General features: G+C 36.0%; 1 protein-coding gene and 1 non-coding gene across 2 annotated transcripts in view; both read right to left on the reverse strand.

Moving 5' to 3' along the window:
* LOC129720651 (calcium uniporter protein, mitochondrial) overlaps positions 1-25742 on the reverse strand; it is a 208601-nt gene that overhangs the window by 155613 nt on the left and 27246 nt on the right. The window lies entirely within an intron of this gene.
* On the reverse strand, positions 20186-20257 carry Trnah-gug (transfer RNA histidin (anticodon GUG)). The gene has a single exon. It is a non-coding gene; the product is annotated as a tRNA-His (tRNA).

Consider the following 25742-nt stretch of genomic DNA (forward strand, 5'->3'; position numbering starts at 1 on the left):
GTGCAGTTTTCTGAGCAAAACGTGATTTTTTAAAAATGTTTATCGTTTTCCTTCGATTTTTAAATGAAAAACAAAAAACTGCTCGAAATGCCTTAAATGACAGTTCTTTCATATACCGTACATGGGCGAAACGTCAACTTAGTCCTTTCGAGCAGTTTTTTTACTCTTCATTTAAAAATCGAAGGAAAACGATAAACATTTTTTAAAAATCACGTTTTGTTCAGAAAACGCGGATTTTTTAAATGATATATAAAAACTGGTATAGCTTTAGGACCCAATTACCGTGTTTGGGGCTTTAGTTTATTGCTTTCATAAACTTCATTGAATTGGTCCAGCCGATCGAAGTTAAAAAATGGCCATCCTACGTAGAATATGCAACATTTGGTGCTTAAATTTCATCACCTCTGTGATGTTTTTTTACAGACAGTGCTGAAGTTACATTTTGATTCATATGGGAGAAGGTTGATTTTGATAGGCTACCAGCCAGTTGAGTAAAACCCATACTATTTCGAATAAAAAATAGTCTCTGAAATATTCAAGTAATTTAAAAAAATCAAACTCGGCAGCGTTTCCAATTCACCGAACAGATGGAGATCTGACAAACGAAAAAAAAATCATTGTAACGTAGAGTTTTTTTATCACGAACAATAGCGTACAGACATCGGTACGGTACTCAGTGCGTCTTGAACTGTCCTACAGATCAGACGTTTTTTCGGTTGCTTGTGGACTGGTCTTTGACTGCCTATAGCTTCAAAGTTTGTGTTTTGTCAGTGTGTCTTTTAAAGACTACCTGAAAGTTATTTCCCATCAGTCTTTCTCAAGACTACCTACTTTTGAATTTAACATTTGTTTTAACTTTTTTCGTATCACCTGAAATGGCTGGACGGAAAAAGAAACCTCGCATCGCTGCGGGGAGGAAAAGAGAGGCATCTCTTTCTGACACATTGAGTGTCTGTAGTGACAATCCTTTTGATATTTTGCCTGAGCAAGAAGCTGGTGAAATGGAAGTTATTAATATTGAAACTATACAAAATATAAAATCTTTAAAAAAGGAGAAAGTTCCACCTATTGTGGTAACTATTTCTTCTGAATTTAATATATTCAAAAAGGAACTTTCAACGTTTGTTTCTGACGTTAAAGTTACCTATCAGATTGGCCGTAGAGGTGAATGCCGCTTATTAGCCGACTCAGTAAAGGGTCGTGATCGTCTTGTTCAGTATTTAACTGACAAGATGTACAAATTTTTTACATACGACACCAAGAACGCCAAGCCGTTCAAGGTTGTCTTGAAAGGTCTCACCAACGATCAAACCGTTGATGAGATCAAACTTACTTTAACAGAATTACTTGGCATAGCCCCTACCCAAGTAATTCTAATAAAACAAAAATCACGAGGCGAAAACAGTCAGAGAGCTGGAATTTCCCTTGTTAATTATTTAATTCATTTTAACCGCAATGAGGTTAACAGCTTAAAATTTTTTGAAAAAGCACATGCTTTGTATAATGTGCGTGTAAAGTGGGAAATTTATAGGAAGTATGGTGGAGGTGAAAAGCATATCACCCAATGCCGTACTTGCCAACGTTATGGCCATGGTTCCAAATTCTGTAACATGGACCAAAAATGTCTTAATTGTGGAGACTCTTCTCACAAAAAGGACACATGTCCTGTGAAAGAGAGTAAAAATTTTCGCTGTGCGAATTGTAACGGCAACCATATGTCAAATTTTTATCAATGCCCAGTCCGTTTAGCAATTGTTAAGGCAAGGCAAGGTAAACAAAATTCAACTTCTCAATTAAAACCAACTTCAAAACAAAATTCTCCAAGCGTACCAGTGACGCATAGTTTACCTACTCCTTTGCATACCCGTTTAACTTATGCACAGGTTACAGGTAGTTCGAACATTATACCGCCTAGTGTTGGTAGTTCGAAAATGACCGTTAATATGGGTAAGCAAAACACGCTAGAAAATAATTGTACACCTATCACTCCAGCTAATATTGATGCCGAAAATATTTTTTCTAATGTCAACTGCCTGGGGCCTATTACGGCAGGTAAACTTTCTTTTTTGCAACAGGCAATGTTCGATCTTATGAACGCCATGTTGCAGGCAAAATCAATGTTTGAAGCCATTCAAATAGGCACAAATTTTACTATTAAAATTGTTTCTAATTTAAAATTTAGCAATGATTTTAAATAAAACAATTAAAATATTAAATTGGAAGGCTCGCTCATTGAAGGCCAATGAGAATGAGCTTTTTAACTTTTTAACAGTAAATAATGTGCATATTGCAATTATTACTGAAACATTTTTGAAACCTAACATAAAATTAAAATATGATCCCAATTACGTGGTTCATAGATATGATAGGATTCAGGGTTCCGGCGGTGGAGTTGCAATTGTTATTCATCGCCGAATCAAACATCGTGCTCTTCCCCATCTTGAGACGAAAGTTATTGAAACTTTGGGAGTTGAAGTTCAAACTGAACTTGGGATTTTATTTATTGCCGCAGCATATTTACCATTTCAATGCACACGCGAGCTCAAAAATTATTTTAAAGGTGATTTACAAAAACTCACTAGAAATCGTTCGAAATTTTTCATAATCGGCGATTTTAACGCTAAACATCGTTCATGGAATAATTCTCAAAGTAATTCCAATGGCAAAATTTTATTCAATGATTGTTCTTCAGGATACTATTCTATTTTGTCTCCGAATAGTCCTACATGCTTTTCTTCTGTAAGAAACCCTTCAACAATTGATTTGGTGCTAACAGATCAAAGTCATGTATGTAGTGATTTGATCACACATGCTGACTTTGATTCTGACCATCTTCCAATAACTTTTTCTTTATCACATGAATCAGTTTTAAACCCTATGAGCTCTGTTTTTAATTATAACAAGGCTAATTGGGAAAGATACAAAACTCATATTGAGAGAAATTTCAATAATGAGCTTGATTTGCAAAACGAAGTGAATATTGATTCCGCTTTGGAAGCATTAAAATGTGCAATTGTTGATGCCAGGAATTATTCTGTTCCAAAGGCTCAAATGAAATTTGATTCACCAATAATTGACGAAAATCTTCAACTTCTAATTCGTTTGAAAAATGTCCGCAGACGTCAATATCAACGTTCTCGTGACCCTGTTTTTAAAACTATTTATAAAGATTTACAGAAAGAGATTAAACATAGATTTACTCTTCTGAGAAATCAAAATTTTGAGACTAAAGTTGAAAAATTGAAACCATATTCAAAACCATTTAGGAAGCTGTCGAAGATTCTTAAGAAACCTTCAAAGCCTATTCCAGTTTTAAAAGATGGTGAACGTTTTCTTGTATCCAATGAACAAAAGGCTCAAAGACTTGCTCAGCAGTTTGAGAATGTTCATAACTCAAATTTGAATTTTGTGAGTCCAATTGAAAATGAAGTCACACGTCAATTTGATTTAATTTCTTCCCAGAATTTTTTACCTGCAGAAATAATTGAAACTAACTTGAATGAGATTGAATCAATTATTAAAAATTTCAAAAATATGAAAGCACCTGGTGACGATGGAATCTTTAATATACTAATCAAACATCTCCCTGAGAGCACAATGGAATTTTTAGTGAAAATTTTCAATTGCTGCTTCAAAATTGCATATTTTCCCAAATTATGGAAAAATGCAAAAATTACTCCCATTTTAAAACCGGATAAGAACCCAGCTGAAGTTTCAAGTTATCGACCAATCAGTTTGCTTTCTTCAATAAGTAAACTGTTTGAGAGAATTATTCTTAACCGAATGATGTCACACATCAACGAAAATTCAATTTTTGCAGATGAACAGTTTGGATTTCGCCATGGGCATTCCACTACTCATCAATTGCTCAGAATTACTAATATGATACGAGCTAACAAATCTGAAGGTTATTCCACTGGAGCTGCTCTTTTAGACATAGAAAAAGCATTCGACAGTGTTTGGCATAAAGGTTTGATTGCGAAATTGCAAACTTTTAATTTTCCAATTTTCCTAATCAAAATTTTAAAAAATTATCTTACTGATCGAACTCTGCAGGTTGTCTATCAGAATTCAAAATCTGATAGATTTCCTGTCAGAGCAGGTGTACCTCAAGGTTCAGTCTTGGGTCCAGTCCTGTACAACATATTCACTTCAGATCTTCCTGATTTGCCTCCAGGATGCACAGAGTCATTGTTCTGCGATGACACAAGCATTTCCGTAAAAGGAAAAAGCCTTCGTGTCATATGCAGTCGATTGCAGAAAAGTTTAGATATTTTTTCTTCCTACTTGCAAAAGTGGAAAATCTCTCCCAATGCTTCTAAAACTCAAATGATAATTTTTCCGCATAAGCCTAGGGCTTCTTTCCTCAAGCCAAACAATAATCACGTTGTCAAGATGAACGGGGTTATTTTAAGTTGGTCCGACAAGGTTAAGTACTTGGGACTAATTTATGATAAAAAACTTATTTTCAAAGAGCACATTGAGAGTATACAAGCCAAGTGCATCAAATATACGAGATGTTTATATCCTCTCATTAACAGGAATTCTAAACTTTGTTTAAAGAACAAACTTTTGATTTACAAACAAATTTTTAGACCAGCAATGCTTTATGCTGTACCGATCTGGTCAAGTTGCTGTTCAACAAGGAAGAAAACGCTCCAAAGGATTCAGAATAAAATTCTGAAAATGATTTTGAAGCTTCCTCCTTGGTTTGGTACACTCGAATTACATAGACTTACTGGTGTTGAACCATTAGAAACTATGTCAAATAAAATTATTAACAATTTTCGACAAAAATCGTTGCAATCCTCAATTGCTACGATAAGCTCTCTTTATAGCCAATAAGTTAGAAATTAAGTTAGTTGTAAGTTTACTTCCCCTTTTCTGACAAGTAGGTTTAAATCCCTACGAATGATAAGTCCTAATTGCGAAAGCAAACAAATCCTAACAATTAGAATTACAAATTTCTAACAGTGTTGAGAAGTCACCATTTGTGATTGGACACACATACTCATTATTTACTAATATTTATCATAAATACTTAAGCTACTAACAAATCCCCCCTTAAAAAAAAAAAAAAAAAAAAAAAAATCGGTACGGTACGAATCGTACGTGCCGCTCTTTGTGCTCCACGATCGATCAGGGTGGCTGGAAAAGGCTCCTTCTTTTTGTCTTTGTACGCTTTGTGGATGAAAAAGTTATGATGATGATTGCTTTTGCACCTCGGGATTACGTATCGCTGATGCTGGGTTATCACCCAAAGGATCTCTCTAACTGGGTGTCAACGTTTTCGTATTTTTCTTGCGCTCAAAATTTTATTTCATTCCTCGCAGCTTAATCCGACTCACTTTACTATCCTATTTAATACCATCGTTTATGGTGGTGCCGTACATTTTGGTGTAAAATATTATATTAGAATGCGAGACATTCTTACGACGATAAGAACAGTGTAAGCGGAATACTCTATTGCGGCAGAAATCCTTTCGATCTATCAAGAAAGCTTTAAACGTGCAAAAGTTTTTCTTAGCATGTGACATATGAGACGTATCAAACCGTTCGAATTCCGCCCGAGACGACCGATATCATTACTCACTGGAATGAAATATCCCGATTCCGTCGTGGATCATCCAACGTTATCAAGTCGATTCCTATGGGTTTAATAATAAAAGCGGGTACCATCGCAAAATACTAAATCGATTTCCGAGACATCTGTCGAAGCCGGTGATAAAATAGTTACAAGCTTTCGAGCTGAAAATAGTAATGGAAAGCTATTTATTGCCGGGAGTGGCTGGCACACAGCAACACTCGATTGGATTTTCTTGTTTTCCTCACCGAGGGGAAAGGCTCTAATTTCGCCATTTAATCAGGCATCAAACAACATTTGTGAATAACATTGTTTCTTGTTGTGTAGAACTTGTTTCTGTGCGATTTCATATTCATGCGATCGTTTATTGTTATCGTTGCAAAAAATCTAAAAAGCAGAAAAATCACAAACAGACTGTTTATTAGTTATAATGGAAAAGTAACAAAACTGGCTCAAATGTTCACCTTTGGTTATGTCACGAGAATGTATAAAAATAGGTTGAGATTATGAATGAATCATATTTGAAAATAAATCGTTCCGTCAGTCCCAAATTAGCAATAAAAACTTATGAACAACGGCTAAAGTCATTTCAGTGCTCATATACATACAATTATTCAAAGTGCCAAAACCATCATAAAAATTTGATCAGCACTTATTATATAATTAATTTATTTATGTCTAATATATAACCATATTGCACCAAATTTATCAACCATCGGCGAGGAAGACATTAAGCCACTGCCAGATGAATCGCGACTGGGTTTACAGTTTTAATTCTTGCCTTTTCTTCTGCTTGCTGTCGGTGCACAGTTCCCTAAAGGATTTTATTGGTCCTTGGTTCTGAGTGCGACTGTTAAAATGAGTCGTCCCCGTAATCGAACACGGTGAAATGTGCGAACCATTCCGCGCACAAAACGGATGGTGACGGAAGAAAAGAGAAAACAAGACGTTCCAGGTAGCTCTCAGGAGTGCGAGAGGTTTGGTTGTTGATAGTCTTGAAAATGTTGGCTGACAGCAGACGTTTCATTTTTTATCCAAGTTGTGAATTGACAGGTTGGGATTTTTTGTGTAAAAGTTAATTTACTGAGTTATACCATTGGGATTAGATGGGATTGGAATAGCGGGTGAAAGTATTGAAACTGTTTGTCGTACAATCGGACATAAACCGAGTTGCACAACAACCAATATATCAAAAAACGCAAATATTTTACACATTATTTATTTTTTCATGATCTTTTACGATCTATTTTAGCGATTTATATCTCATGTTTGATGAAAACTAGGCACAAGTAACGAATCGTTTTGCAACGTTCTCTGTGGTGCTCGCAAATCAAGAAGAGAAAGCAAACCAAGGTATCGCTTACTGAATTGATCGTCGTCGTAGTAGCGTACCTGAACCCAGGAGTAGACATAGGTCAGAATACGGAGGAAGTTCTGAAGGATTGCACTATGGTACATCCTTTAAGTTCAGTTAATGTATGCGCTCGATACTGCAGAAAAAGTTTCTAAAAGAGGACGAACCAGAGCACAATATAGAGCCTTAAAACAGTGGGGATCGGAAAACCCCTTAGCTATTTTCGAGATGAATCCCAGTTGACTACTCACTTTGGATATAACCCCTGAACGATGAAGGAACGCCATTTTCGTATCTAGTGGGATGCCGCGGTCGTTAACCTGATCTTCTCTCGTGAGTGTAACGCCATCAATTTCGTAAGCAAATAAAGTTTCAGGTCATCCGCATAAATCAGCTTCCAGTTATTCTCAAGTAATAGGGCGGCATCGTTAAAAAATAATATGAAAAAGTGGACACAGGCTGCTTCCTTGAGGAATCCCTGACGCGTGAGTAAAAGCTTTCGAAGTGCAGCAATCAATTTCAATTCGCAGTGCTATATCCGAATAGTACGATTTGAACCACGAAAGTGTTTACTTGCGGCTCCAGGACTTGAGGATTTGCTCAATAAGCATCCATGCCAAATGCAGGAACAGCTTGCTTCGGTATTAAGAGTTACCCGTCAAACCAAACCTTAGCGATTGCATGTTTTTTTTTTCAAAATAGAGTTAGGTACATTTTTATGAAAAAAAAAAACACAGGGTGAACTCAGTGTCACCTACAGAGTCAGAACTAAAGAGTATAACTTCTAATAAAATTCCTTTAATATTGATTTCAAGACAAACCCTCCGCAATGTCTATATTTTCTTCGAAAACTGAAACTTTTGCCTGGAATTTGATAAATAGTATGTCATGGGCAATGTCTTCACTTTTTCAACATCTGAATCGGTTTCGAATATCAATTAATTGAAGATATCCCGTCAAAATTATGCTAATACTTCCACGAGAATCTCGTATGTAATTTTTTTTCACAAACTTATTGCATAAATTTAGTAGCATTTGCCATGAAAGTGGCAAGGTTTCCGAAGAAAAAACTTATACGCCCGAATTTGATAATGTTTTTGTCCAAAATGTGTATTTTTTAGAATCTTTGTGGAGGAAAATGGTAATGGCTGCTTACAAAAGCTGGTTTCGTTTTGAAACTTCATAAAAAATATTGAAAAGATTTAAAAACTTCGAACGACTTCATAGCATTTCAAGCTCAGAAAGGAAATATGTTATATCTAAGCCTCAGCCACAGGATTCAACACGCAACAGTATGATATACTGTTGCATGGTTGAGAATATTGCACTCTTGGTATCTGCTCCCATCCAAAACCAATAGAATTTGATTGTTTTCCTTGCAAGCCGCAACACGATACAACGGGTTATTCGGTAGCATGACTGAGAGTTCCATCGTTCCAGTTCTAATGTTCGCCAACACTAAATGGGATTTATGTCCCGTGCATTCATATTCCAAACAGAATAAAATCTCTTTGCGTCTTGCGAAGCTAGGGAAATGGCAGAGCACGAAAAAAGGCGGAGCCACTTACAACCAGTGTTGCTGATTATCACTTCATTACACTCAAATACGTTGTCTGCAACCAGAAATACTCAGTTCAGTGGCAACAAAGCATGCACTCATAAATGAAACGAACTCGTTGATTGTCTCGTGCTATGGTGAGTGACTCACGTATGAGAAGTTTTTTTTCTCTTCGCACCATCTTCGCTTCGGACCCGATCAGATCAATAGGGAAGACAGAAGTTTTTTTCCGTGGTAATCTCATCATTCAGAATATTCAATAAAATATAGGTGACTTATCGATGCTTTCAGTTTTGTTAAATTCATTTTAAATTTCAGAAGCCTATAATCAGTTGACTTCAAGAAACATAAAAATAAAAACATACAAAGAATTTCATTTTTTCCTTCTCAAAAATCTCGAACAATACGTGCGAACATCTAAACTAATTCCTTAAACTATATTCCGCAAAATTTATTCTGTCAAGAAAACATCCCTCCTCAGATGTATCGAACACCCTGTTCGATAAACAGACAATTCGCTTGCCCACCCTAGGCGGCGACGTTTGTTTGGGTCTTGTACGAATCTATTCTTACCAAAACCAACGGTGTTTTTTTCCTTTGTAAACGTCATTGATCTTCCCCGACGCTTCGTTCGCTTCGTTAGATTCGTTCGCTTCAGCTGTAAGTCGAATTGATGGTGAGTAACTTTTTTTCGGGTGGCCGAATGTGGTAACTCAGTGAGCTACAATAGCAGGAGAAGAAGTAGAGGATAGAATACACCCAAACAGTTCATCAAGCACTGTTATTCGCACTTGATGATGCGATAGGCTGCAGCTCTAGTACCAAGTCACTAGTGAGCAGCGACGATGATGAATCATGAATGATTGTGATAATCAGCAACTTTGCATACAACATTGATCTAAACCAGCGGTTCTCGACCTTTTTTTTGTCCGCGTACCCCTTGGCGATATTTTCCAAATCAATTGTACCCCCTGGCTTGGCATGTTCTCGCAGAGTGGGACAGAGTATTGGTAGATGATGTTGTGGTAGTCTTGTTTAGGTTAAAAATTGAAATATGATTTGTTTGATTGCTACAGTCATGTTTTTAAAGCAAGTTCGAACAACAAATGAAGTACTATCAAGAAAAATGGCTTTGTCCGCCATTACTTATTTTTCTTTCGCGTACCCCCTGAAGGCTCTCCCCTAGGGGTACGCGTACCCCAGGTTGAGAACCGCTGATCCAAACGCGTGAAGTGAGAAAATATTATGGTTAAAATCCTTCCAAAAACCAGACAAGGTTGGACTCGATTATCCGGAGTTTTGAAAAATATTTCACTCCGGATCTCCGAGTTCTCCCGATAATCAAATGGCTCATTTGTTTTATTTTTTTGTTTTTTCGCTTGTCGAGAACAGCTAGTGCTAATAAAAATGGTTGTACTCGGTAAACTTGCCAACATAAACATAAAAAATGGTTCAATTACTAAATATCGATGTTTGTATCGATAAATGGTAATGAATTTCAATTCAATGCTTTTAATTTGTTTATCTCGAAGATGTCTGATGTATTCATACGCAACAGATTTCATTTGAAAGGTATAGCTGCCTTCAAATCCTTGTGAACTTTATCATAATCGGTAGATTACGAAACCTGTTTCGGAATAACGAAAAAACAGCCGCATTCTCTCAGAATCCTATAAAACTCTCTGGGTGTGTAGGCCTTTCTACTCTTAGCAACCTTGCATATTCTTTCCGAAAATGTATCTGTACTAACATTTTAAAAGAGCTGAAGTTTTATTCTTGAAAACCGATATATCTAAATAATGACAAGAGATAAAGAAAAGTTGTCATAGGGATGACTATTAGAAAAGTGTCTCATCTCAGATTCAAGTGTCAAAAGCGGCTATCTCAGATTTTTTTAGAATAGGTTTTTTCAAAATAGATGAACAATTTAGCCGTTTAAAACTATTCTGAACAAGCCAAAGTCTTAAGGAAGAAAAGTTTCTCTAACAAAAACTTTTTTGAGGCCTCCTGGACGTACGGTAATGACAAGAGTTGAAGAAAGTCATCAAGGGATGACCATTAGGAAATTGTCTAAACTTTCATATAATAACATTGAAAAAATTGAAAATTTATCATCGCACAGCTGCAATATGCGACACGAAACAGCTTAATAAACTGTTGCGTGGCAAGAGTTGCGTAACTAAGAAAATGATAAAAAATGGAAAAAATGTAGAGCCTCTTACAACAGCCTACACAATCTTGTTCTTAGTTATAGAAAAAAGATGCGATATTATGCTGATAACTCGACCAAATATTGGCCGCACCCTGGCAGGATTGAATGAAAGTTGGTAGGCACATATCTTATCTTATATTCTATCCTAAGCAATTTTTGCATATTTTTTCGAAAACTCGGCTGTACTAACATTTGAAAAGGGCCGAAGTCATTTTTATAAATCGATATACAGTCAGGTTTTTATACGCGGTTTTTACGAGGTTTTATAGGCGGATTTTTGAATAAACGCGGTTTTTTGAATTACCACGTTTTTTACGCGGACTGACGAAAGACGTTTGATATTCTACCAGTTACATTTCAAAATTGTTCTTTTGAATGATTACTTTTTAGGTGGAACTTAATAGATAACACTGTGCTACAAATGAAATAAAAAATGCAAGAACTTCTGAAGTGACCTAGTGTAGGTTGTAGGTCTTGTTGAGTGTAACATTCGCTCATACTAGAAATTTTCGAAACACCCCCAAAATCTGAAGTTATGGTCAAAATACGGACCTCAGCGCATATAATATTTTTTAACTCAGTCGTTTATCAACCGATTTTCAATATTTAGGCAGTTTTAGAAAGAGAACAAATAAAGCTTTCAAAATATATACAGGTTTTTACTAATATGAATAAAACATGTTAAATTATTTATGTTTGAACTAAATTTTTTAGACTTTTTCACGCAATTTTTCGATTCAATTTGAAATTTGACGTCTATTTTTGTGAGAAACATACCACACATATACTATAATTTAGAAAGTGTTTTCAATTCCGAATCAAATGAAAGTAGTTTTGTGAAAATCGGTTGATATTTGGCTAAGTTATACATTTTTTAAGAAAACTAGAATTTATGGCTTCTATCGCATAATTGTTTCACGGAGCTACAAATGATGAAAAAATGCAAGAACTTTTGATGTGACTTAGTGTGGGTTGTAGCTTTAGTCAAGTGTTACTTGCGAGTTTACTTGAAGTTTTTCAAATACCCCGAAAATTATAAGTTATGGTCAAGCCCTGTTTTTTACCTTAGCTCACAATTTTATGTTTAATAGGGTTATTTTTCAACCAATTTTTTATATTTCGGCTGTTTTGGAAAGGCGAAAATAGAGATGACCTATATGTGATAAATAGTTTAAAAATAAATAAAACGGTTTATGTTATTTTTAAATTTTTCGAAATTTACTCGCAATTTTTCACACATTTTGGTAATGAAGGAGTTTCAATTGCTGTAAAATTTGAAAATTTCTTTTTAGTACCAAACAAAAACAATAGGTGTTGTTAATGAAAATCTGTTATATTTTAGCTGAGAAATGATTTGATGAAATCTAAGTGATGGAAAACATCAAGTCATATCCCAGCCAAATTGTAACAGATTTTCATAAACAACACTTACTGTTTACGTTTGGCACTAAATGTACTTTTCAAATTTTACAGCAATTAAAGCTCGTTCATTACAAAAATATGTGAAAAATTGCGAATAAATTTGGTAAAATTTGAAAATAACATAAACTATTTTATTTATTTTAAAACTATTCATCACATATGGGTAAAATTTGAAAAAATATAAATCATCTTATTTTATTTAAAACTGTTCATCACATATAGGTTAACTCTTGAGTCATATTTATTTGTTTCAAGAGTTCTATTTTTCGCCTTTCCAAAACAGCCGAAACATAAAAAATCGCTTATAAAATAACCGAATTAAACATAAAAATGTGAGCTAAGGTTAAAAACAGGGTTTTGATATTAATTCATAATTTTTGGAGTATTTGAAAAACTTCAAGTAAACGCGCAAGTAACACTAAAGCTACAACCCACACTAAGTCACATCAAAAGTTCTTGCATTTTTTCATCATTTGTAGCTCCGTGAAATAATTATGCAATAGAAGCCAAAAATTCTAGTTTTCTTAAAAAATGTATAACTTAGCCAAATATCAATCGATTTTCACAAAACTACTTTCATTTGATTCGGAATTGAAAACACCTTCTAAATTATAGTGTATGTGTGGTATGTTTCTTACAAAAATAGACGACAAATTTCAAATTGAATTGAAAAATTGCGTGAAGAAGTCTAAAAAATTAAATTCAAACATAATGACTTAACATGTTTTATTCATATTAGTAAAAACCTGTATATATTTTGAAAGCTCTATTTATCCCCTTTCTAAAACTGCCTGAATATTGAAAATCGGTTGATAAACGACTGAGTTAAAAAATATTATATGCGCTGAGGTCCAAAAACCGTATTTTGACCATAACTTCAGATTTTGGGGGTGTTTCGAAAACTTCTAGTTAAGTGAATATTATATTCAACAAGACCTACAACCTACACTAAGTCACTTCAAAAGTTCTAAATCGCTGTAGCACAGTGAATAGTTAAAGCATAAGTTTGAGTAATCGATCAAAGATAGATTTGAATCTTGCAGAATTTCAATTTCCAATGTGTCGCTACGCTAAAACAGTCAAGAACGAATGATGACGAATTCAACAGTTTTCGTCGCACTTTCAATCCGCCGGAATGCCAAAACTGAGTATGATAAATGCAAAAACTTTTTTCTCGGTGTGTGAGTATCGGTGTACATATTTTACAAATTGACTAGAAACCAATTGCAAGCTTTGCAGAGTTTGAGACACCTAATTATGCCGACATGAGTTTCGCGACAAGAAGTTTCTTATTACTGCTGTAGGGAAGAGGTCGGAAACCTTTTCAAGGCAGCGGTTTTGCAAGGAAACACTACCCACGCAAATTGAACCTGTACTGGAGAATCGCAAAAATAGTTTGAAAATAAGTTTATGATTATTACATTATTTTTGAAACTAAAATTTATAGTAGGAAAATAGGTAAGTAAAATAGCTTTTGAAGCCCCAACATGTGTGCAAAAAGAATTTTTTTCATAAACTCAAATGAATAGCATTCGGGGAAACCACTCGGAAATCACATAAAACTGAAAATCATTGCTGGCATAGATGATAATGTTTTCGACAAACTGGTGAGATCTGCCGATCACAAAGAGGGAAGTAATTGTACTCATTTATTATCGCGCCTTATCGCTTGGTACTTCGATAAACCTCATGACGTATGGCATCCAGAGACATTACCCTCATTCTGAAAAGAATCCGTCCACTAGTCGATACAAAACGGCATGTGTTTCCCGTTACGGTTATCAGTAAACCCCCTGGGACAATACACATCCTTCCGGGTTCAGTCCGGATTTGCGATGATTCTTTGCGACAAAGAACTCGACGGGTCTGTAAATCGCTGCGAGTGATCCGAACGAAATATTTCTCCCTGGTATGGACGAAATTAGATAAACGTTTATTGAACCACAATTCGGCACCGCTGTTGTCGCTGTTCGATGAGTGTCACCGACTCAAAGCTTTATCAATTCGATAAAAAAGAATGACACGTCTTTCGGTATCTTAGTGTTGGTCCTTTCATCACCACCCGAAAAGCCATATTGTATCCCGTTGTCATCCAATTCCACTCGCAATTGTTCGTCGTACAATTCCGTTACACACAGGCTTGACGAAACTGCGTACTCGAATCGCGAAGGGTAGGAAAAGCTGGTAATGATACGCGAAAATGGTAAACCCACTTCAGGTGGAAACATGGAACAGGAGTGAGAGCAGAAAAAGTTACACGAAATTATTTCCATTATTATTTCATTCGCTTCGCCTGTAAAGAAGTTGGAAAAATGAAACGTAAATATTCGCGCTGTTCATGAGCGTCCCGCATAAACATTGTGTGAATGAGACACTCGCAGCCTGAGCTTTAATTTGGAGGCAAACTTTGGCTACTAAAGAAGATACCGGTCTGAATCCATCTAGCGGGGATAATTTGATTGTTTCATTTTTCTTTGAAAAGAAGTTGTATTCTTTACTAGTAGAATGAAGCTTTACAGATTCCATTCCAAGTGATTGAATTTCCAAAACATACATCGTACTAATCTTACAATTAAAGAAATCCAACTCAAACATTTCGTTCAGATTTTTTTTACCCAGAGAATATTATTCGCGTCTCATGTCTCATGTATTCACTGCAAACATTAATTGGCTATAATAAAATGATTTACGATTGCGATCACCCCCGGATCTTGATAAAGCACAAGTTTTGCACCATCCTGTGACAGAAAGACAAAAAATCAATTTAGCTGGTCTGTTTGATGAGGGTTTCGTCCGTGAAGAAGAAGGAAAACAGCTGAACCAGAAGGCGTGCCTTTGAAGTAGCAATACTTTATGGTCGGTAGCTTTAGTTCAGTTGGGATATTTTTGCATTTATCAAATTCATTCATATATCCTTCAGTACCAGCCAGAACATCCTGACGCTTGCCGGCACAGAACACAGTGTTATTGAGTGAACCAGATGACGCAATGAATTTTGATCACTTTTTGTTATGCCTTGTGTATCAAAGGCGAATTCCTCTGTAGGTTCAATAGAGTCGAAAATGCTTATATCTTCATTCATATTTTGAAGAACTGCTGGCAGTGCTTTAGTACGTTCCGAAGCCAGAGTATGTAGGTTTTCAAATAGCTCGCTCTCTTTCTCTCACTTCTCCTATTCACCCACGTCATGTCAGAGCCATATTTAATGGATGAATAAGCCTTACTTAATGTTTTGTCACAGAGCTATACGTATTTGCTGAAGCATTGCCTGTTTTTCTAACGTTGCTTTTCTGAGGCTGTTTTATCTCGAAACGATTGTAGTGTCGTATTTTTCTGGAACTTGAATTGCGAGAGTAATGATTCAGTACGAATGACCAAAGCGTTTGTTTAGAATGAGGCTCAGTTGTGCGTTTCGTGCTTGATTTCACATTGCCGAAATTCTTCGAAGGCACAATAAAACCTAAATTAATCCACCTAGTGGTGCAGAAACCTTTGTTATACTAACTATTACTTTATACATATTTGGCCAGTCACTTACAAATCGTATACCATCATAAGTCCAATTTCAATAATAAATGAAACGAATTTGAAAGATAGTTTTCAGAGAGTTAACCAAAGACGATCATTGAATTAAAGCTTGACGTGGTTTTTGCAAATAATATGAATGTTATCACTGGAGTACATGAGTCTTAGTGTTTCGATCACAAACCAATTTTTGAATGCTGGCTAGAAGTGATTGTATTTTTTTTTTTTGAGATAATCGAACGTGGGGAAACAGTAATAGATAACAATGATGCTGATTTCACACTAGAACAGCAAACATGTATGTTAGTTTAATGCGGTTCTACTTATTCGCTTTATTTTCAGAAATCGCAGGACCTAGATTTATGAATCAGCATCAAGTTTTTTTTTACGAATTGAAGCAAACTTCTACAAACCTGCTCTCGAAATATAGTTTAGAATTATACAGGAAAAAAATGTATTTAGTGATGAAAGTTGTCAATTTAATTCTATCTCAAATGCATTATCTGAAAATGCAGGTTCTCCACGATCTTTGAGAATTTTAGATTTTCAGAGTGTAGGCGAGCACATTATTCTTTTCGAAGGCCTACACGCAAAAGTTGGATGGTGCGAAACCAGTACAAAATTGTGCGTTTTTAGAGCAATTGTTGATGTAATTCGGAACCAGTACAATGATTGCGTGTTGGGCATAACGCAATTAATGCTCTAGAGTTTCTCCAATGTATTCGGCAGCTCCAAACTACTACACCTAAACAGTTCAAGCAGCATTGCAAAGCGAGCGAGAAGCAAAACCATTCTGTCTCGCTCATTTCGTAAAACAAAGAGGTATCGCCCTGCGCGTCGCAATCCGAACCGAAAGAGAAGCGAAAGAGCAACCTGCAAATTGTATGTGACGAAATTCTACGAGCGAGAGAGAAATTTCCCTCGTCGCTTGCACTGCACTTGCTGCTTGCACTGTTCCATGAGTAGCAGTCACTAATACACTCGACGTGAGAAATAAAGTGTCGGTATATGATATATATTCTGATTCCATTCTATGTCAATGTATTCGCAGTACAACTGTTGCGTTATGCGTTTCACACATTTATTGTGCGATTTATGTGCAACATTTGTGCGAATCGGGAAGACACAATGATTGTACAAGACTTCAACTTTTGCGTGTAGGCTGTATGAAAAAATCCGAAATAAAGACTTTTTGAATCTTGCTGCGATAAAGAGAAGTGGAATAACATGGATACTCTGTTTGCACTTAGTCTTAAATTAGAAAGCAATATTTATATCTTGCATGAGCATAGTGTATCATATCATAGAAATAAGTAACTTTTCACCTGCGCACACTAGTAAACGTGTATAGCCATGTAGAGTTGCTTCAACACTTTTTCCTAATTTTGCCGATTACGTTCACCAGCTACTTTAGATTCCTGGTTACAAATTTAATACATAAAATAAGTATTCAACTAAAAAATTTCCAGCTGTTCAAAACGTAGCATTGCAAACAAAACAGTTATTTATTTGTGTTTTTCTCAACGGGTGGCACTAACACATTCGTACGTAAATAGGACTATACATCTTTGGTAAAGCTTTTCAAAATCTTTGCATCGCTAATTGTTTTACATTTGCACACTGTGGGATCAGATTTTACTACAATGCTTGGCTCCCGAAAGCTGTAAATGTTTCTTACTCTTCGCAAATCTAGGTTCAACGTACAATTTAGTATATATTTTATAAGAAGTGAGGACGGAAGCTTCGGAAACGAGAAAAGGAGCTAAGTAAGCATTACAGTTTCTTCTAAAATCTGGTTCAAATTTTCATGAAAAAGCTAAAGTGTAATTTATTTACACTAGTTAAGACACACTACGAAGAATGTAAAGATTATGAAAAGTTGTCGATGATTGTTGATTTCTTTTGAGAAATAAATAGCGATACGAAAAAAAAGGGATAGAGAAGAAGAGAGAGTAGTGAGAGAGAAAAATTATCCAGAAAGTAAATCCATGTCCAAAATGTCCAAAATATACTTTGGTCATAACTCTACCATTCAAGCAACCAATAAAAGATCGCACTCAGTATGATTTTCAAAGAGCTCTGGGGCTTTCATTTGAGCATGCGAACATCAAAATCGGAATAAGCGTTCTGAAAAAGAGTGTTTTTATTTTGTTTTTTTTTTTTCTTTTTTGGGTCGATTCTGATATACTACACATATAAACAACATATTTACACATACATACGTACAGGCACACATACACAAACATACATAAATTGTTCAATTCGTCGATCTGAGTGAATTGGTATACAACACATGGCTCTCCGTGCCATTAATTTTGCCTCAAAAGTTAAAAGTCTCATATAAAAAATACTCTTTGATCAATATTTTAAAATCTAAGCCACTAATCCAAAATTCACTCGGTAGCATTCTGGGGGACCACAGTAGCTTTCGTTTGCGTATAAGATCATCAAAATCGGATATTGCATTCTATAAGAAAGGTGCGTTAGTATTTTGCGGCACATACATACAGACAACATACATACACACACACACACACACACACACACACACACACACACACACATACACACACACATACACACGAACAGACATTGCTCAGTTCGTCGAGCTGAGTCGAATGGTATATACGGTTCGGCCCTCCGGGCCTTGGATCTATTTTGCGTTTTTCGACCGATTTTATAACCTTTGTTTAGTATAACAAAGGTAAAACAAAAATTGCACCAAAAGAACGAATAACGATAACAGACAGCAATATCCATAAAAGTGCAACATTTGGAAGTGAAATTGGAAGTTGGTTTTTAGGTTTTACGGGCGTTTTATGTTGATTCTGAGTTTGATCTGAGATTATTTTTTTTGCGATTTTTTCTGATCGGTTTTATTTTACTTTCATACGCATTTTAAGGTTGTATTTTGCTTTCATTATGTATTATTTATTTTTTCCTCCTTTCTCTGGATATTGAAAACTGAAGTTTATTTGTTATCTATTTTGTCGGACTATTATTACATTACTCAAAAACAAATACTACTGATGATTCTGAGAATAATTTCGTGCTTTTTCTGAACTTTAAAATTATTTTGAACGCTCGTTTGTTTTATGTGATTTTTTCCTGTAACCTTGAAAATCTCTTTCGGGCGTTTATGAAAAACTGAAAGACTTGACTGGAAATCCTTCGTATTCTTAGTGGGTTTTCTCCTTCAGCAGCGTTTTTCGGTGATTTGGTTTTAAGTCAACCTCACAAATCACCATCACTTGAATAAATAATATAAATACAAATCCCATTCCCATACCTTTCGAATAAAGGTCCTATGCCGCAATCTGTGACGAAGCACTGCACGGAAAAGGTTAAAGCATTATCGGTGATGCATGAATCTAAATTTAACCGTCAGGATCAGTGCTTTTTCTTCGACGTCTAATAGTGTAACCTACACCGTTTCCGTGCTTCACTCTGGAAGGAAACTGCACGGTTGCTGGATTTTCAATTGCACGAAAGCAATCCAAAATTGCTTTCAGGTTAATTGGGTATGGTTCGCTCTTGTGCTCAGCTAGGATCTACTTTCTCTGCATTGTTTATCCGTGAAAATATTATATAACTATAATAGCAGATTATTTATACTCTAGTTTACAAGCGGGAGCTTGCATATCTTAAGGTTCTAGGTGAAGGTTATTTTATCTACGCCATACGATATAAAAAAACCTGGATGACTGCACAAGAGTCTCAATGTAGTCCGTCGGAAATCTTCTGTAGCTTTGGATGGAGACCATTTTCAGTACAAGCAGAGGGCGGATTTGCTATGAATAAATTTACATTGTTACGAATCTGAATAATTTCCAGGACAACCGGAAGCAATTACTGCTGAAAAGACACACTTACGCAACAGAAATTCGTCGGACCCACGAGCTGCCCAGAAGAGATGACATAAATCGAAATGGATTTCCGGCTGCATGCGACAAGGAAAAAGGCGATGTTGTCAAGTTTATTCGATTTGGCTTCGTATCTCCGCCGCCGGTTCCGTGAAGACGGACTTTACAGTAAAAGCATACATGCTGTACAAAAAAAAAACTTTTCATGCTCAACCGACAGTCATGGCCTCATGGGTATAAGTTTGAGCAGGATATATCCGAAGGACTGAAACAGCGTTGAATGCCTGTGGGGATGGTACAGGAGTCCGGATGCTTCTGTGCGCATTTTAGTCCATGACTGCTTATTGTTATTCTACCCTCGGAGTGATGTTTAGCAGCTATTGTAATCTTCTTGACTTATGACGTCGTTGTCAAAAGAGGCAGAAGGTTGAAATTTTGTAAACAAATCATTTGATAAATTTATTTAAACTCACTCACTGCTCCGGTACTTGTTTAACACCGCTTACCTGTAAAACAGAGACAATAAAGAGAAAAATGTTGAGCTTTTTATAATTGTAGGTTTTTAGATTCTTAAACTAAGCTTGACAATTTTAGGTGTCTAGATATAAAAAATGGTCTCAGTTTTAGTAACACAATTAAGGGCAAAGCAATACACCTCTCGTGACACTGCCGTGACCAGGATTCGAACCTGGGTTACTACGGCCACAACGTAGGGTCCTAACCACTAGACGATCACGGCTACCGGAGGGTCATACTATTCAGTTTTCACAATTGCAACGCCATTCGCGCGCCAGCAGCACGAAACATGAAACGGCAGAAATGCTCCCTCAAGCATTACTATTAAACTTGACTCGAAAATAAATTTGGCAGTTCGCGGGTGCTGCAAGCAATTGAAGTGTACATTAAACAAAAACAAACCCACTCGAAAGTTGTTCATTCACAACCGCCGTACAGGTTGAATGGCGTGTATAAAAATGGAATTGAGTTTTATGAATCAGCAGTTATTCGTTTATTTGTGGTCAGTCATTTTTTACGGTGGAAAACGACGATGAAACACTTCCACAATTGTGTCGGAACGGAAATTTCAGCACTATCATTGCCGTTTCAGTCTAACGACGAAAAACAAATAGCTTTTAGCACTCCGTGGGTGAACAAAACTATGAAAATTGTATTATGAACCAAGTTTAAAGTCACTTAGGAAAAGAGCATGAAAATCATAAGGTTTTATTCTTGTGAATTTTATCGATAATAATAGTACGCTCATAGCCTCTGGGTGCAATGTCATGAGTCACCTTGAAACATTTTGTTGAAATTTACTGATCAACATTTGATGTGTTAACATATTTTGTACGTTGCATTAACATTTCTAGTTGCACCTGAAATTTACAAGAATTGAGAAACAATATTGACATATTTTTCCAATTTTTTAACACTAGTTATTTGCAAGTAATAATTTGCAACCTGTTTCAAGCTCCATGTTTGCTTGAAGCTTTTGAACAACGATAAAGTAACAAGATGTTGCATAGTTTATTTCAAACAAATTTGTTTTGGATACACTTCCATTGAGTTCGACCGTTAAGTTGTTATGTAGGTTGGGTGTACTTTCGGCTGAGCAGTCTCAAAAAGTACTACGACCTTATTTTTTAGTGTTCGACGTTTCGTCATCGATCAGTGACATCTTTAGGGGAATCTGCAGGGATTTTATTAGGAAGTAGTGGTTTATGCAAATAACAGACATAATAGCCACAGGCAATTAGCTAGACCATCCGTAATTGTAATTAGGTATTTGGATATTTAAAAAAAATTTATATTAAAAAAAATACTACTAATTCTTAATAAATCCCCTTAGTTTCCCCTGAAGATGTTAATGATCGGTGACGGAACGTCGCACAGTAAATATAATGTCGTTCTACTTTTTGAGACTGCGAAAATACACCCAACATAACATTAATTTATTTTTATTTATATAGCTAAAGTATTTGTTTGATCTTCAATAAAGCAACACATGCAAAATGAGCGAGGTGCCAAATGTTAACAAACTGAATGTTTACTCAACGGATATTTCGATTCACAATAATTTAAGAAGTGTTTATGATTTACAAATAATAAATAGGGTTTCCATCCATTTTAATGAATGAAATATACTTCATATTTTCGAAAACCTCTGTATAAACATGTGCACCGTAATCTTGGGAGAATTTTTCAACATTATAGAGATCCAACTAACTCTACGCACTGCAAATGCAAAATTATAGAAACCAACCAAAGCATGCATGAATGTTAAGCTCAAGATTGTTTAGTGCTTCCTTCGAAATTCAAAACTTTTTTTTTATATTTTTGTATACAAAAATCGCATCAAATAATTTTGAAAAAAACAGGCGAAAAGGCTGCTTACATATTCTTACATACAAAAATGTGTACCTTTAATTGAAAGTCTAAAGATAGTTATTTCATCTCATGGAACTGCCACTTGCGTAAAAATGCGTAATTTGAAGATGGTTGTGGTGAAAGTATCCCCAAAAATATCGAAATATGTCAAATAACTTTTTTATTCTAGGAGATAAAAAATAACAATGTTCAGCATAAACATGCAGTTTTGGATGGCTGATAACTTTGTAGCAGGTTCGAAAATTCAGAAAAATCTGAGAAAAAAATTATAACAAAAATTGTTATTTTTAATGCTTCTTTATAAAAATTTTTATATTGCTCGGTATATGTAAGAGACAGAAACATGATGTCTTCGGCAAAGTTTCTTGTTATGAGATCACGTTAAATTTTGCCGAAGACACCACACCTCTATCTCAATTGAAGTGGAATTGATTGAAAATTTGATGAAAAGGTAAATTTTCTATCTCACTTTCAGGTGGATTGAACACTCATCTTCCTACACCGAAAGATGCATTTTTGAATATCTTGAAACTTCTCCCAACATACATTATGGCTATAATCAACAATTGAATCGCTATTGAATTAATCGCACGAAAACGGCAAAATAAAAAACCCTGTGCATTCTCAATAGACTACACAAACTAAAGATAGTATTTTTGCTATTTTTATTAGATTTTTTTTTTTCAAATCTATAATACTACAGGATATCAAACAACAAAATGAACATTGACGTATTCAAAAAAAGTCGACGAGAGATGCAGAATACTAGGGGATTGTATATGAGACACGATTTAACTCTTCAGAGATATTCAAGAAATTGGACCTGTATTTTTGTTGTTGCAATAATGATGAATATAACTCTCTCCCCTTCCCCCTTTAAATTACGTAACGCTAACCAACCTGCTTCTTCTCCCGAATTTTTCAATCTTGATTATATATCAGAGTAACTCCATTTAAAATATCAGTCCTGCATATGTGCCAATAAGTAACGTAAACTCAACCCTTTTCTTCTGTATGCGTTCCGTAATTTGTGTACGACGCCCAGACTGCGAACAAGAAAATAGAGATTGGTTTTTTGCATACTCCTATTACTAGCATCACCACACAGTGGGGAAATTGCTGACCTTAGACTTAAATTCGACCAAAAATCTCCTATCAAAATAATCTCTCCTTTATTTTTACGCCATTAAAACTTAAGAATCAAACTTTTAAGAGTAAAATGGCAGAATTAAAATAAAAATTTCAATTAAAAAGAAGACAGCATCACATTTCGTAGTTGCCTCTTGTGATCAATCTGAGCTAGTGAAGTTGCTCAGAGAACCACGTATATGGCAACTTGGGATTAGTTTAGGTTTTTCAATGTACAACTCAGTAGCTTCCGCTTTGTATAAATCGATAACGGCACCGGCCACGTCCCTACGGCCGTTAGGTGGAAAAGGGGGATTTTAAGGAGGGAGGTGTAACAGTCTTTGTTGTAGGAGACCGAGTTTACCTCTGCATCTCCACGACTGCGACGGAGAGGAAGGATTGTGTCCCCAAGTACCGAGTTTTCAATAATCGTTGTCCTTTTTCGTTCGCCTAGGTCCATGTCGATTATTCCATTCCGTTTTTATATCTGGATTGTTCGTAGTATTTAATATTCGGAATGTTGCCTTACTAGGGCTGCGAGAACTAGTTTCGCGACGGGGCTGCCGTCTTGATATAGCTGGCGAGACACCGCGTTGGTTACCGGGGGTTGGTTACCCGATCTCTCCTAAGGTTACTCGTATCCCGGTCGCAGGGGCGACTCGTCCATAGGTGCAACCTGTGCATTGCACACGGGGACGCGAGACAAAAAATATATTTCAAACGCAAATTTATATTTATAATTTATGGAGTTTTAGTTTCATTTTCGAACAGTAACCAATAGAATGATTTGCGTGATTACGTGGACATGATTGTGATCACTTCCCCAAACTGCGATTTTCAGAATTTGTAGTTGAACAGGCAGGTTCAAAAGCTACGAGTCGCCCCTGCCCGGTCGGCACCACATGGAGAGGTTGGGATAGGAGTTGCTGGACAGAGGTGAATGACCACAATAGGATCTAAAGTGACACGTGTCCAACCATTCGCCAACCAAGTGGTAGTTAAGGTTTAGGTTATCTTGAAATAAGAAACTTTATCTAAGACATCATGTTTCTGTCTCTTACATTTTAAGTTTTCTTTTGGAAGGCACTGAAATTCACAATTTTCGTTTTAACTTTTTTCTCAGATTTTTCTGAATTTTTTAACCTTCTACAAAGTTATCAGCCATCCAAAAATGCATATTTATGCTGAACATTATTTTTTATCTCCTAAAATAAAAAAGTTATTTGGCATCTGCATTTTGATATTTTTTAAGATACTTTCACCTTAACCATCTCCAAATTATGCAATTTTACGCAAATGACAGCTTTATACGATGGAATAACTATCACTAGATTTTCAATTAAAGGTACAAACTTTTGTGTGTAAGAATATGTAAGCAGCCTTTTTGCCTGTTTTTCAAAGCTATTTGATGCCGTTTTTCGCAAAAAAGTTTTGAGTTTCGAAGGAAGCGCTAAACAATCTTGAGTTAATCATGCATGCATGCTAAGGCAAGGTTTAAAACAGGAGGGTTGTGTGCAAAGCTACGACCGCAAGGTTGAAGAAGAATACTTTTACAAGAAAAATAACCCGGCTGCTTGCGTGTCAGTCATTTTTTCTAGTAAATAAACGTTGACTAATCAGATCAATCGAATTTTACGATTCAACAAGGATTGACCATTTTCAATAATATAGTAAGTTGCTTGTCATGGTTGTGGCTTGACAATTTTTAAATTTTGAGATGGAATTTTTTCGGATGTCGTGCTCATGACTGAAGGAAAAGATAATTTAGTACGTTACTAGTGCCCACTATCGCACAGAGACTGCATTTCACTAAAGTGCCTCACTGCATCAGCCGCTATCGATGCTTAGATCCGCAGCAACTAGTGCGCTATCCATAGCCATGCCACAGTTGTGGCCGCTATACGCTGCCATTGGTATCCACTGTCCGTGCATCAACTGGCCCAGCTGCTATCGTTGCTGGAATCCGCTGCAACTAGTGCGCTATCCATTGCTACGTCACAGCTGCGGCCGCTTTCCGCCATCGCTGGTATCCACTACACTCCTAGTGCTGCTGCTAAGGGAGGACGACTGCTGTTGTCGCTGTCTAGAACTATTATGAGCGGCTTCGGCTGAAACAGGCTCTTATATAGGCCAAATAGCATGTTTTCAATTGCAAGGTATATGATTCTGTCGACCGTGCTTGGGAAGCAATCATACAACGACCAATCAGAGGTCGAATTTTTCGTTTTGACAAGGCTTGATAATTTTGAATAGTACAATAGTGTGAATAATAAAATTACAATTATCTTCTTTTGGGAAGAATCTTAGAAGATTTTCCAATCCATTGCTGCAAGAACGAAGGAAATCCATCGAATACTAACCGATTTATTAGCATTTGAAATTGGACATATTTGACACTTTTTCGGTTTTAGATTTTCATTTCACATCCCAATGTAGCTGAACTTCCTGAGAGAAGTATTCTACTTCAAAAAATGGGGAATATGTTAGGAATAGATTAACTAAAAATTTAGTTAGAGCCTCTAACTGCTTAGAATATTTTAATCGTTATAAATTTCTAGTATAGTTGTTAAACTGTTATCAAGGTTTATATGTCAGGTGATGCAATATGACATCCCCCGCGGGGAATGGGTTTAACGCCGATAACCCGTGTCGTTTCTTGGCCCACTGCACAGTAGTATGAGAGACATTGGATTGAGCCGCCAGCGACG

This window comes from Wyeomyia smithii, chromosome 2 (assembly GCF_029784165.1).
Source record: "Wyeomyia smithii strain HCP4-BCI-WySm-NY-G18 chromosome 2, ASM2978416v1, whole genome shotgun sequence".
Classification (NCBI taxonomy): Eukaryota; Metazoa; Arthropoda; class Insecta; order Diptera; family Culicidae; genus Wyeomyia; species Wyeomyia smithii.